This window comes from Coffea arabica, chromosome 2e, assembly GCF_036785885.1.
Source record: "Coffea arabica cultivar ET-39 chromosome 2e, Coffea Arabica ET-39 HiFi, whole genome shotgun sequence".
NCBI lineage: Eukaryota > Viridiplantae > Streptophyta > Magnoliopsida > Gentianales > Rubiaceae > Coffea > Coffea arabica.
The window spans coordinates 12,776,171-12,791,828 of NC_092313.1; positions in this window are offsets into that span (position 1 = coordinate 12,776,171).

Sequence of the window (15,658 nt, forward strand, 5' to 3'; positions counted from 1 at the left end):
TATCACTAACTTTAATTTGACTTTGAAAGGACGTCTTCTATTGTTGGGTTGGCTATTAAACTCTTTGTATCAAATGTTGATTTTTTGGCACATACTAATCCAATTATTTCTCATTTCGATCACTGTGCTCGATCTATTGTATGGTGGAGGTCTTCGTCTTATCTTTCAACAATATCAGTAGGTGGCGCAATGGCTTAGCATTGAACAATTCTAATTATCTCAAATAACAGTTAGTGTGAAAGTAAAAACAGTTATGGAATATTTAGATCGCAAAGTATATCTAAGTTTTTTAGTTTTCTTCAAAAAATTTATTCAAAACTTGTTCATTAACTTGTCTTTTACTGTCTTATGTTTCAGGCCAATGATATTGGAACTTCAAAAAAACCCTCCAAACACTCCATTCTTTTTTTTTTTTTTTGTGGCTAATGAAATCACACAAAACCTTTAAAATATTCTAGGAGACAAAAATTGCTCTTTATGCATTACCCGTAACTATTCCTATTTTGTCACTTCAATTTTTTTCCATTTCGTTGCTCTTACATCAGTCTAAACTTGTTGTATAATTAATAATGGAGAAAATTTCAATGGTTATGATTCTATAAATACCGTGCGGGTATTAATCGTTTTAGTTGTTCTTGAACAAAGTGCTATGGTTTGAAATTGTCTATCGTTTTGGATTTGTTCTTTTTTCTTTAGGTAGAGCTTTATAAATTTAACCAATGCTATAGTTTTTCATCTTTTATATTTTAAGCTTTAACCATTTGTAGTGAAAGGTCTCCACAAAATAATGTAAAATGATCATTTACTGTGCCTCGGGGTAATTTGGTATTGAAATTGTTAAAAATTTTAAATTATGAATTTTTATGTCATTTTCAATGATAATAATGAGTAAGGATGGAATCCCAAGAGTTTTGTTGGAGGTTACAACGGCGTTGGCCGTGTTTCACTATTTACTGCATGGAAGCTATGAATTGATTCTTTCCTTCAGTTCATGAATGCACGTGTTGGTCGAACCAATGTAAAGGTGCATCGATTGACCCTGGTTCCAACTTATCTTTTCTTTCTTTTCTTTAGGTAAGCCTGATTCCAACTTTACAGATTACCACATGATTTTCTTACTATTTTAAAATGTTTACACAACCCTCTTCTAATTCCAAATAAAGTAGATTGAAAATATTCTCCATAAAACCGTTAATTAAAATACCAGTAATACACTTATTTAAGCACTAAATCGAATAATAGTTTGACCACTTTAAAGAAAATTATAAGAAGATTATGTGCAAAAATGTAAAAATCACACAAGGTCTATTGAATATTTATGAAAATTATAGAGGGATTAACTGAATATTATGATTACATCACACATATTTCTAGAGTGCTTTTGGTTCAATTGACATAATTGTTAGTACTTTCCATTCATCTTTCACTTTTCATAATTATGAAGATATTTTAATATCTTAAGGAGGTCATATGATAATGTGAAAAATCACGATATTATTATATGAGCGATACAGTCATTCTTTTTCACGATCAAGTCTACAGAAGTTTTTACGAATGTGTGTCGAAAAATTCGTTAATATATAAACCTAATAAGTAATAAGTATGGATTAATTTTTCTCATATTATGGGTAGGAAAAGTGTATGTGATCTGAACCGAAGCATCGAAGAGGTGAGTGCGAGGAGGGTCGCAGAGGATTTAGATGCTTGATGCATGATTTTCGAAATAAATCTCCATTTTTTTTTTTACACAAGTGGACATATACCAAAAGTTTTTATTAATTCAAAAGTATAATTGTTATGATTATGCTTCAATTGTGTGCATTCTTATTTGGTTACGGTTTCTATTAACTAGCTCGGCAATTAATTTGGTAGTAACAAAAAATTGAAAGGGCATAAGGGAGTAGGAAAAATCTTTCTTCACTGTCATGTAGACTGCAGAGCGTATGTAACATGCAATACCTTCTCAAAAACCCGCGAAATTACAGGTGCCCCTTCAAGATTTTTAGAATTTTTTTGATGTAATAGGTACTTAGATTTATGAAATTCTTATGGTTTCAGTATTAGTCGCTCAGGTGGAAATTGCAAAGGTTTACCAAAGCAAAGAAAATCAGTAAACTATTCTTTCGTTTAATCTTCCTGTGTCTACTATAACTACGGAATGCACATTCTTTGCAATCAAATTCATTAAGACTTCGTGGCGAAACAAAAATGGAGATGACTTTTTGCAAGAGAAAAAAATATTGCTAGAAGTATTGATACAGATTCTATTATTGATGCTTTTAAATCTAAGAAAGGATGACAAGCACAATTTAGAACGCCTAGATTAGATAGATTGCAGCAAGTTGATACCTATTCTTTTGGATATAAATTTTTTTTTTATTTTGAATATTATGCTATAGTAGATTAACCTTTTGAGAATTTGTAACCCCATCGATTACATAATATGCTTTATACTAAATTCTTCAATAAGTGACTGTCATTTCATTAGATACCATTCTTAAATGCCCAACAAATGTCCAGATCTTAGTTGGGCAGGTCTTCTCAAAGGGAGAACCAATTAATATCTAGTGCTTGATATGGGGAAGTACGAGTGTATTTGGATATAAAGGAGTTCATCTGGAACAATATTCTTTTAAATAATGTAGTAATTTTTTGTGATATAATATATTTGTGGTATAGACTTAATTGAAAAATAAAAAGGTTGTTAGAAATATAAAATAATTTTTGACAAATAACAATCTATCCAAACAAATTGAGTGTCTATCTACTATAAAATGAGACTCAGTGATTTTAATTATTATGCTATGCTAGTTCACAACATGACATGTACATGTAAATTTGTATTACAGTAAAATCTCTATAAATTAATACTCAATAAATTAATAACCTCTATCGAATAATAATTTTTTGGTTCCGACTTGGGCTAGCGAACTAAATTAATAATTTGATAAAATAATAAGATAACAAAATTTTTTTTGAAAATCTTACATAACTCTTTGGTCCCATTTATATTATAAATTAATAATTCACTAAAATTAATATCATATTTTCCTATCAGAAACCCATTGTTGCAATTATTTTTGAGTGCATGTGGGGTTCTCTCTACTATGCTCACATAACACTTCACACATTTGATCAGTTATGATTGATTTATGAATGGGATAATTTCAAAAACCTCCCTCGAGGTTTCTAACAATTTCATCTAGTACCTTTGAGATTTTCAATATTACACTTACCTTCTTTGACCCTATAACATGACCATAATAACCTTAATATATTAATATTTTTCATGCAATTAAATAATACGCTCATAATCTTGTGCATAGGAATGCACCACACAATTAAATATTTAATGAAAACAAAAACAAGGTCACTTATAGAATAACTAATTATGTTCTAAACATAATTTTAATCTATTACAAATTAATTTTAGTTTGGTTTGAAAGATCTAAAGATGAATAGAAGAAGATGTAAGTTGAAGATTTAAATATATGGTCATGAATTGGTACTCCAACATTTGAGGGATGAGATGTTATATTAACATAGTTAGTGAAATTTTTTAAGTTTAACAGTACTGACTTTTTTTCTTTTGTAACTTATATTGAGATCTTAGAATTTAAGGATTGATGGTAGCGGTAGTCATGATGATAATAGTACTAATTTGAGATATAGGAATATGAAAGTTTTAAAATAGTAGAGATGAGGGTTGAAAGTGGGTTTGAGATTTTGTGCATATTTTATATATTTTTTTATAGAATTTTATAAGAAGGTAAAATGAACTTCACAATTTCATGAGGGCAATTTGGGTTATTCATTCAAAATTTTGACCATTGAATAGTTTTTGTTACCCAAGTGGTAAATTCAATGGAGGTATGTGTAATTTTTAAAACTTTAAGGGTACTAAGTAAAATTATTAAAAACCTCAAGGTAGGTTTCTAAAATTATCCCTTTATGAATACCTTTTAGATGAAAAGTTATAGTTTAACAATAAGAAATATAAGAAGACTTTGTGTTTGTTTATTATAAGAAAAGTTTCTTATCATTTATATACATAATATTGCTAATATGATTTATTGTATATATTTAATAAAGTAGAAATGGGCATCTATCATTTAATTTTCCTAAATGATAAAAATAATATCAGTTACTTACATACTTACATTGAAAACATTAATAGAATTAAATTATACTTGCAAATTAGGTAGATATGGATTGGTTTATATTCCTTAGATTTGTAGCCTTCTTCTATTAATAGAATTATTCATATTTTTATAAAATAGAAGAAAAGTTTAGTTGATTATATGAGTGTTTCTTTGAATTGTCAGAACACTCTAAAAATTAATAATTTATTAATTCATCAATTAATTAATACCTCTTTAAATTAATAGAATTTATATGGTCCCAATATTATTAATTTATAGAGGTTTTACTGTAATTGCATGCTACTCTCATTGTATATAAAAATCAATATTCAATCCATAATTGTGTATCCAATGTCATTTCAATTTTGATGGTAAATGTGCTCATTACTTTTTTGCAAACATACTTTCAAGTGTGTACTAGGATGCATAAACAAACCGTCGTCGCGATCACCTTATATGTATGAAAGAGAATAAAAGAGTTGCAATGAGTCAAAGAGACCTTGATATATTAGTTAAATATAAGATTCCAAAATTTAAAGATTTTGGTTAAAATCTTTCTTTCCCTTTTCTACTTCTTAATTTCCAGCCATGCAAGTTCAACTAGTTAACAGTAAATTACTTTGAAGGTTCTTGAACTATTTCCATGTATTCATTTTAGTCCTCAAATTATCAACACAAATTTTTTAAAGGCTCAAAATCATTTTAGAATTCAAATTGTGGCCTTGGCATTAATCCAAAGTTTAACAATCAAGTCTTGTCCCGATATTCTTTTATCAAATTTTACAAATACCAAAGAACTTCCAAAATTTTAAAGTCAAGACATCATGGATATGACCAGTAAGGCAGCAACCAATATACTGATTTAACGTTCACATCATGATGCTAAGGTGATATGATTTTGGTGTACATAGGCTTGTAACTCATATATCATTTGAAGCAAGGCTTTATATACCTTTATGATGCAATGTGGGTGTAGTAATTTGGAATCATTACATAGTTACTTAAGTGCATTACGTTGACATCTTATTGCATTTAGATTCCATACTTCACAAAGCTTTGTAACCCGAATTTAGCATTGTACGGTCCATATTTCATGGTGCTATGTGGTAGTATTGATTTGCAATCATTACATACTTATTCGAGTGCATTATGTGGATATCTTACTGTATATTCCATACTTCACGAAGTTTTGTAGGCCAAATTAAGTGTTTACATGAAACTTAAGGGTGGTATGAAAGGACCAATTTGGTTGGTCGAGACACTTTAATGGCAAATTTGAATTGATACTCAAAAACTAAGGACTAAATTGATTAAATTTCAACATACGGGATTCCTAACTCAATAAACCCAAAATGCCAAAATACATGATTCGGAAAAAACTAAACTCTAAACGCCGCCCACATAATTTATCAAATAAATCTATTCGGTGCCTCGATTCCTGAAAATTCCATTCATAACAAATTTGTTATGAATTTAGGAGGAAACATGCACTTAAATTTCGTTCTCACGAGCGTGCGCTGAATCCATATATGGGTGTCCTATAGCCAGATTATTATTATTTTTAAATTCCCTTCTCTGCGTAATTCAACAGAGGTTTGCCTGGGTTGGATAGTTTGTGCTATGCCTCCACATGAAAACAATAAACATTATGGAAATCCGCAGGAGTACTGAATTTACTAGCTTTCTAGAAGCAGCAGACAAAATCTGAATGAAGAGCAGGAGCAGCCAGTATGGACTTGAATTTAATAGAATCTATAGGAATCTCATATTCAATAGTAATAAATTCTTGGCTTCATATTATGGCCCTGAATTCCATGATGAGCTAGTATGGGCTTGAATTTAATAAAATCTACAGGAGCGTGCTCCTAGCAATGATTGGACTGGTGACGAGATACAAGTTGCAACTTCAATCAATTTCGAGGTCTGGAGCCCATTTATTTAAATTCTAATACATAATTGTTCATTATCCAGCAAATTCAAGTGTATAATCTTCATGTTCTGCGATTAATTACCAACTTTTTATTTCCTTTTTTCCTTTGGACTGGCAAGGATTGGATGACGCGTAATTGCTAATCTCCTTTGTACCTTCTGATAATGGTGGAATGCTTTGCTCGTTCTTAAAGAAATCTCCTGGATCCACCATAGTCTTTACCTCCATCAATCTGTCAAAATTTTGCTTGAAATACTTAGTTCCCCAAATGCTTGCTTTTTCATAGCTTGTGATGCCATCAATATTGTTGACTCCCAAATCAAGATCCCTGTAGTTCAAATAGGCAGCTCTTGGGGACTTTGAAACATAGGGATCCTAGAAGTGCACTTGAATATAGTTCTCGAGAATGTAATTTCCGTTGATTTCTATGTAGCGGGTTGTTGTAAAATTTGTCTGAAGAGAAAATCGAATACCCCCAAAACTCGCCGAATTCCTAACAGTTCACATATCTTTTGGAGTCGAATTACAAGTCCACGTATGTCTCCCCTATTTAGAGGTAAAAATAACAAAAAAAAAAACTCAAAAGTTGACTTTCCTGATAATATGTTTTTGCTCCGTCCAATCCACATATGTTTATATACGATTCAGCAGTAAAATTGAAGAAAAGCTCGAAAGTTGACTTTCCCGTTTTATAAGGAATTGACTAACTATTTTGTGGCCAAACCATTATCCATCTTGACCATCTAAATGGTGAATTGCACTTTAAGCTTAATGCTCAATAAAACAGAAGTTCTTAACCATGTTAAGAAAAAATAGATGGAAAGGTCTTTTGTCACCTTTTATTAGTTGTGGTAGTTATATAGCAGAAGGATTACCATTTGTTAAACTGAGTAAAAGATTATTTTTCATAAAGCAAGTTGGATGTACATCATATGTAAAACAAAAGTTATGAAAAATAAAGACTACCTTACAATTAGACTTGGTGTACAATTATCAGTTCAAGCGAATTCCACAATTAGGTGAAGATTTTATTTAAGTTTCAATACACATCTTTATTAGTAAACGCACATATCTTATTTTAACACATTCACGAGCATACGTAATTGAAGAACAGCAATAGTGTAATTCACAAGCTTATGTAATGCGAAGCCAAGTGTAATTGAGGAACATCGATAGTGTTTTTATTTAGATGGACATATTGACGAAACAAGAAGTGCACGAAGAAACGTCATACATTGATTACCAAGTACACATAAGTCCACAATAACGATAAAAATCTATACTTGGTTTTCTTATTTATTATTTTTCTTTTATTAGTTATTTTTTCCCATCCTCATAGATGGATTTCTTAGTAAGATAGTCGAGTGAACAAGTAGTTCATAAGAAACATATATCACCAAGTACGTATATGGTCTGTAATTGGCTTTCCTTATTATTAGCTTTTCCTTTATTATTCAAACTTTCCCTCCTCCTGGGCATGGGGTTACGATAATATCGCCCCTTATAACGGTATTATTCCATGCCGGCCTTTGTAGAACTGTCTGAAAAAATGCATATCCCCGAGCAAACCTAAATGTTTTGGTGCCACCAACTATTGGAACTTCTCTCGCCGTACCACCAACTTGTAAGTTATATCCTGGTCCTTGGAATTCCAATGTGCTACCGTTGTATTGTGAGTTGGAGAAAAGGAGGGAAAATATGCCCTGTGAGGTTGATCCATCACGGGATGAAGCTATATAAATGCCTTAGGCCCGGCCAATAGTTGGAGAATTGTTGCTGATGCCTTGTGTCATGTTAGCATCATTAACAATAATGGTTCCAAAATTGGAGAGAGTTCTCGGCATACCAGGGGCGCCGGCAACTGCAACACTGGTGGTATTTGGTCCGCCCGTAAACACTTGAAGGTACACAGTAATATTTGTTTCCTTTCCACGGCAGCAACCGTAAGGTCCAAGAAGATCAGCTTCTAAACAAACAAAGATTGCTAGTAATAGCACAAGGGTAATTTGGATGGATGCTAAAGCTGAACCTTTTGCCATTTTGTATGTTGAAAGGCTAGCTGAAAAACAAAGAAGGAAGAAACAAAATAGTTAGATGGTGAAGATAATTTGTTCAATGACCGTATTTATAGGATGGAGGAGGTAGCAGTTGCAAATGGTTATAGTAGAACAATTAAATCAATCTTGACTTTTGATTTTTCCACATACAAATGGTTTAAATGAAATAATATTACATTACAAAGAGTTAGGTATAGCACAAAAAGTTTTAAAAGACAATTAAACATCAATGGGTCGCCACCTATCACAATAGGTTTGTGTAATGGTGTGGTGTACTCAGCAGATATATCATTTAAAGTTCAGAGCCAAGAATTTCTTTTGATATATAGTGGGATAATGGAGAACCTTGAAAACATGAAACACATTTCCCTAAAAAAAAATGAAACACATTCAATAAGATTCTGGAAAAGGATTAACTCCACTCTGCATTTTCAAACCTGTACCACTTTAACAAGGTTCCAAACATATACTCAGTAGATAAATTAATGCCGACTTTTGATTTTTCTGCATATAAATGTTTTAAATGAAATAGGATTGCATTTGAAAGAGTTAGGTAGAGCCTATAAAGTTTTAAAAGAGAATTAAACCTCAATGGGTGGCCAACTATCATAGTAGGTTAGTGTAGAATGGTGTGGTATACACGGCAGATATCATTCAAAATTCATAGTTAAGAATTCCTTTTGGTGATGGTAATCCAGGAGGGTGCCCTCGGGCAAACGGGGCTGGGGGGGAGGGAGAATTTTTTGCCCCATTAAAAAACAGGGCAGACGGCGAGGGAGTATACCCCCACCCCATCCCCCGCCCCATCACCCGTTATAAACAATTAAATTTATATGTATATAATTATATATGTGATATTTAATTTAAATAGTTACAAATTTACAATAATGATATTATTAGTTATAAGTATTACATAATGTATATTAGTATTCGTACTATAATTGATATTATCAAATGCTAACAATTATACATGTCTGCTAATAGAAATTGTTAATTAGTTATATCAAATTTACTAACACATTTATACTAAGTTCCTAATTATACTTAACACAATAACATTTTTTTCTCAAAAAATCACACAACAATGATTTAGTGATTGTATTTGTATCAAAAGTGAAAACTTGACTACTTTAGTTGTGTTTGTTTCATCATATTGGATTGCATTTAAATAAATTTTGTTTAATTGTTTTTATGACTTACAATTGTGAAATTACAATGGATAATGATTTGGTGATGTGTTGACATTTAAGTATTTGATCCTTTGGTCAAATTTGACTACAATAAAATTGTATGACAAATTTTTATTCACCCTGTGGGTGTGCCCGTAGGGAAGCGGGGCAAGGCGGGGACGGGGCAGGGGAGGAGTCCCCCGTCTAACCCCCGCCCCATTGCCATTCCTAATTTCTTTTGCTATATAGTGTAATAATGGAAACCTTGAAAACTTGAAACAGATTTACCAAAAAAAAATGAAATACATTTAATAGGGCTCCGAAAAATGACTAACTCCACTTTGCACATTCGAATTTGTACCGATTTAACAATGTTCCAAACTTATACACAGGAGATAAATCAAACTTGACTTAATGGTTCAAATGAAATAAGATTACTTTTCAAGGAGTTTGGTAGAGCATAAAAAGTTTTAAAAGAGAATTAAACCTCAATGGATGGCCACCTATCAAAGTAGCTTTGTGTAGAATGGTGTGGTATACATAGCAGATATATCATTCAAAGTTCAGAGTCAAGAATTTCTTTTGCTATATAAATAGTGAGATAATGGAAAGCCTTGAAATCTTGAAACACTTTTGCCTAAAAAACAAATTACAAAACAATGAAACACATTTCACAAGGTTCTGGAAAGAATTAACTCCGCTTTGCACCTTCGAACTTCTACCACTTTAATAAGGTTCCGAATTTACATTGAGTAGCTAAATCAATCTTGATTTTTGATTTTTCTCCATATAAATGGTTTGAATGAAATGTGATTACATTTGTAAGAGTTAGGTAGAGCGTCAAAAGTTTTAAGAGAGAATTCAATATAAATGGGTAGCCACCTATGAAAATAGGTTTGTATAGAATGGTGTACTTAGCAGATGTATCATTCAAAGTTGATAGTCAAGAATTTCTTCTGTTGTATTGTGGGATAATGGAAAAACTTTAAAACTTGAAACAAAATTACCTTAAAAAAAAATAAGGAAACACATTTAATAAGGTTCTAGAAAAGGATTAACTTAACTTTGCATCTTCAAACTTATCCCACTTTTTCATTTTATACATAAAATTTTAATTTTGAACACTTTGCACCCTAAGCTTTACTTTCACCTTTTAGTCTAGGGCCATTCATGTTTGCAAATTGCATAAGAGCCACTCATTTTCTTGTTAGTTACGTGTAGTAATAGGCTTTTAGCATCCTCTCATTAAAAAATTAATTTAAAAAAATGTCCAAGCATAGGTTTCAATTTTGTAGTTGAAATTGAAAATGTTCACGCATGTTTGGCTATTTACACGCCATATAGGCTTTCAACCTCCTAACCCTAAAATTTAGGGGGTTTGGGGGGAAGGGGAGGGTTGGATGAAGAACAGAGATTGAAATAATAAATCTTTTGTAGCCTTCATTAAGGCGTTGGTCGAATAAGAGAATGTCTGAAGAGAAATTAGAATGAAACAAATACCTTAATTGCCCTAACGAAATGCAATTGAATATAGTTCTCGAGAATGTAATTTCTGTTGATTTCTATGTAGCTGGTTGTTGTAAAATTTGTCTGAAGAGACAATCGAATACCCCCAAAATTCGCCGAATTCCTAACAGTTCACATATCTTTTGGAGTCGGATTACAAGTCCGCGTATGTCTCCCTTATTTAGAGGTGAAAATAACAAAAAAAAAACACAAAAGTTGACTTTTCTGATAATATGTTTTTGCTCCGTCCAATCCACATATGTTTATATACGATTCAGCAGTAAAATTGAAGAAAAGCTCAAAAGTTGACTTTCCCGTTTTATAAGGAATTGACTAACTATTTTGTGGCCAAACCATTATCCATCTTGACCATCTAAATGGTGAATTGCACTTTAAGCTTAATGCTCAATAAAATAGAAGTTCTTAACCATGTTAGAAAAAATAGATGGAAAGGTCTTTTGTCACCTTTTATTAGTTGTGGTAGTTATATAGCAGAAGGATTACCATTTGTTAAACTGAGTAAAAGATTATTTTTCATAAAGCAAGTTGGATGTACATCATATGTAAAACAAAAGTTATGAAAAATAAAGACTACCTTACAATTAGACTTGGTGTACAATTATCAGTTCAAGCGAATTCCGCAATTAGGTGAAGATTTTATCTAAGTTTCAATACACATCTTTATTAGTAAACGCACATATCTTATTTTAACACATTCACGAGCATACGTAATTGAAGAACACCAATAGTGTAATTCACAAGCTTACGTAATGCGAAGCCAAGTGTAATTGAAGAACATCAACAGTGTTTTTATTTAGATGGACATATTGACGAAACAAGAAGTGCACGAAGAAACGTCATACATTGATTACCAAGTACACATAAGTCCACAATAACGATAAAAATCTATACTTGGTTTTCTTATTTATTATTTTTCTTTTATTAGTTATTTTTTCCCATCCTCCTTGATGGATTTCTTAGTAAGATAGTCGAGTGAACAAGTAGTTCATAAGAAACATATATCACCAAATACGTATATGGTCTGTAATTGGCTTTCCTTATTATTAGTTATTCCTTTATTATTCAAACTTTCCCTCCTCCTGGGCATGAGATTACGGTAATATCGCCCCTTATAACGGTATTATTCCGTGCCGGCCTATGTAGAACTGTCTGAAAAAATGCATATCCCCGAGCAAACCTAAACATTTTGGTGCCACCAATTATTGGATCTTCTCTCGCCGTACTACCAATTTGTAAGTTATATCCTGGTCCCTGGAATTCCAATGTGCTACCGTTGTATTGGAAGTTGGAGAAAAGGAAGGAAAATATGCCCCGTGAGCTTGATCCACCATCACGGGATGAAGCTATCTCAATGCCTTGGGCCCGACCAATAGTTGGAGAATTGTTGCTGATGCCTTGTGTTATGTTAAAATCATTAACAATAATGGTTCCAAAATTGTAGGGAGTTCTCGGCATACCAGGGGCGCCGGCAACTGCAACACTGGTGGTATTTGGTCCGCCCGTAAACACTTGAAGGTACACAGTAATATTTGTTTCCTTTCCACGGCAGCAACCGTAAGGGTCAAGAAGATTAGCTTCTGAACTAACAAAAATTGCTAGTAATAGCACAAGGGAAATTTGGATGGATGCTAAAGCTGAACCTTTTGCCATTTTGTATGTTGAAAGGCTAGCTGAAAAACAAAGAAGGAAGAAACAAAATAGTTAGATGGTGAAGATAATTTGTTCAATGACCGTATTTATAGGATGGAGGAGGTAGCAGTTGCAAATGGTTATAGTAGAACAATTAAATCAATCTTGACTTTTGATTTTTCCACATACAAATGGTTTAAATGAAATAATATTACATTACAAAGAGTTAGGTATAGCACAAAAAGTTTTAAAAGACAATTAAACATCAATGGGTCGCCACCTATCACAATAGGTTTGTGTAATGGTGTGGTGTACTCAGCAGATATATCATTTAAAGTTCAGAGCCAAGAATTTCTTTTGATATATAGTGGGATAATGGAGAACCTTGAAAACATGAAACACATTTCCCTAAAAAAAAATGAAACACATTCAATAAGATTCTGGAAAAGGATTAACTCCACTCTGCATTTTCAAACCTGTACCACTTTAACAAGGTTCCAAACATATACTCAGTAGATAAATTAATGTTGACTTTTGATTTTTCAGCATATAAATGTTTTAAATGAAATAGGATTGCATTTGAAAGAGTTAGGTAGAGCCTATAAAGTTTTAAAAGAGAATTAAACCTCAATGGGTGGCCAACTATCATAGTAGGTTAGTGTAGAATGGTGTGGTATATGATAGGGTATAATTTGTTAGTAAATTTATTATTGATTTCCCCTTCTATCCCTGACAAATATTGTGTTAATTGCTGATATTTACTCATATTTGGTATTTGGAATCAATTTCAGGAGTGAAGCAGAAAATTACCAAAAAGGAGGGACTTGTATGGAAAAATGCAGACTTCTAAGGGCTTCAACCTTTAGGTCCTTGAATTGGTGGGGACCACAAGCTAGTGCAAGGCATTTAGTCATTTGGGCTTTTCAAAGAAAGCAACGTAGAGAGACTTGGAACAACAAGTACTTTGGAGGCTTTGTTCACATGTGCGGGGACCACGGATAAGAAGCATGAGTCATTTGGACTCTAGGAAAAGAAACGTACAAGACTTTGAATTTGGTGTGGGGACAACTAGAGATAGCATTAGACTTCCTTTTGGCTTTAAAAAGGGAGAAACGTACGAGAGGTTGATAAATCAATAGTTTTAGCTTAGTTTTTAGCATAGTTTAGTTTGATTCTTTCTTGGTTTCTCTTATGGCCTGGACCTCAGTGGAATTACTTGAAGATTTTCTCATGAGGCGTGGCTAAGTTTGTCTAGTCAAGAACAACGGAGGATTTGGTTCTACTAAATTTGTGAGATCGAATTAGTTTTTATTTATTCCCATTATTCACTGGTATTTGTCTATCTTCTGCTTTATGTTCATATGGTTGTTTTATTATTCGATTATCCAGGGCCCGGATTCTAGATTAATTCAATAACCTGAAGCCAATTAGGGTAGTTAAATCCGTAATTGTTTAATTATTCTAAACTGGTGGCAACTGGCATGATTGGGTTTGTGTCAGGGAGATAGGCAGGCTAACTTAAAGAGACCCTCGTAGCGTGTTGATTGGTTAGAATTAGGCTCTTCTAATTATTCATGCAATTAGGGAATTGAACTTCTATGGTCGTACCTAGGGTTATTTCCTGATTAGAGAAATAGTCAACGGTCGTACCTTGGCTATCGACAAATTGAGGAAGAGTTGGTTGTTTATCGCGTGTATGACAACTATAACTAATTTATCAGATAGTAACTGGAATAATCCTTGCATCTGTGATCGAATTAAGTGAACCATCTCCGAAGTTGTCTCTTGGCTAGAGTTCGTCCATTATTATTTTTATTGTGATAATTAGTTATTTGAGTTGTAGTTATTTTATTTTATTTAATTTATTCCAAGTAATTTAGTTACTATCATTTTCAAAACCCCCCATATCTGGAACTTGAGAAGAAATTAAATTATCCCCAGTCCCTGTGGATTCGACCCTGCTTACCGCTATATACAGAATTTGTATTTTATTTAAGCAGGTATTTATTATTGCACAGGTTTGACGCCTGTCAATTTTTGGCGCCGTTGCCGGGGACTGGTGCCAGATTAATTTGTTTCTTTTCGAGTTCACCTTGTTTTTTATTTCTTATTTTTTTATTTATTTTTCTCTTATTTTTTTTATTATAGTTTATGGCTTCTAACACTCCGTATTTTGGTGATAGACTGGATTTTATTTCCGGGGAAGGCGATGAGACTAGTTTTTTTGCTAAGTTTGCATATTCAGAGGCAGTAAACTCTATTAGAGAAAGAATGGCTGCTGCAACCTGTGAAATTTGTTATGCCAGGGATCATTCGACCGGTATGTGCCCCGAATATCAGGATAATCTGAGTGTCCCACTCAATACTTTTGGAAATTTTTCACCTCAATATCAAACATGGTATGACCCTATTTCACACGGGTATGATCAAGGATGGTTGGATGATTCCAATTTTAATTATGAACAAAGGCCAATAGATTTTCAACAGCTAGAGTTTCAAGAACCGTCATCCATGTCAGGTATGTCTCTTGAAGAAATAGTTGAATCACTAGCTACTAACACATATCAAATTCAACAGGAGGTACATCAACTTCAACAGGAGACACAAAAGATGAGTGAAGAGATGAAAGAAGGAAGGCGTGAATGGGCATCTAAAATAAGCAAATTGATTTCTCCAGTTTATGAAGAATTGCCCTCACCGACTATTATCGACCATGAGGAAGATGAGAGTGCAATTATTCTGACAAATGACATGGTACTGCAAGGGTCTCAAGAAGAAGAATCTAAAGATGCAGATGAAAAGAAAGTTGAAGCACAAGAATTGAGACCCCAACATCAAATGGTTCAAGTGAATGAATCCAGTGAACAATCTCCAAATGCGGTGACATCTCCTCCATTCCTTAATGAATATTTTCCTGACTCTTATTCTTTAATTCCTGTTAGTGAGATTGATTTTATTATACCAGAAAATTTTGAGTTTCATGACATGAACAATTTAAGAGTCACGATGGCAAAATATCTCAAACCAGCAAGTGCTTGTGATGGAGGAGTGAATGAAGATTTAAGGTCATTACTTGGTTGTTTGGTGCCATTTACTAGTCCATGGAAGCCCGTAGCTCGTGTGCTCAAGAATTACTCTATTTACGAGGGCTATCAGGATTACATAGAAGATGAAGCACTGAAGCGAGCTACGCGATTTTATCCT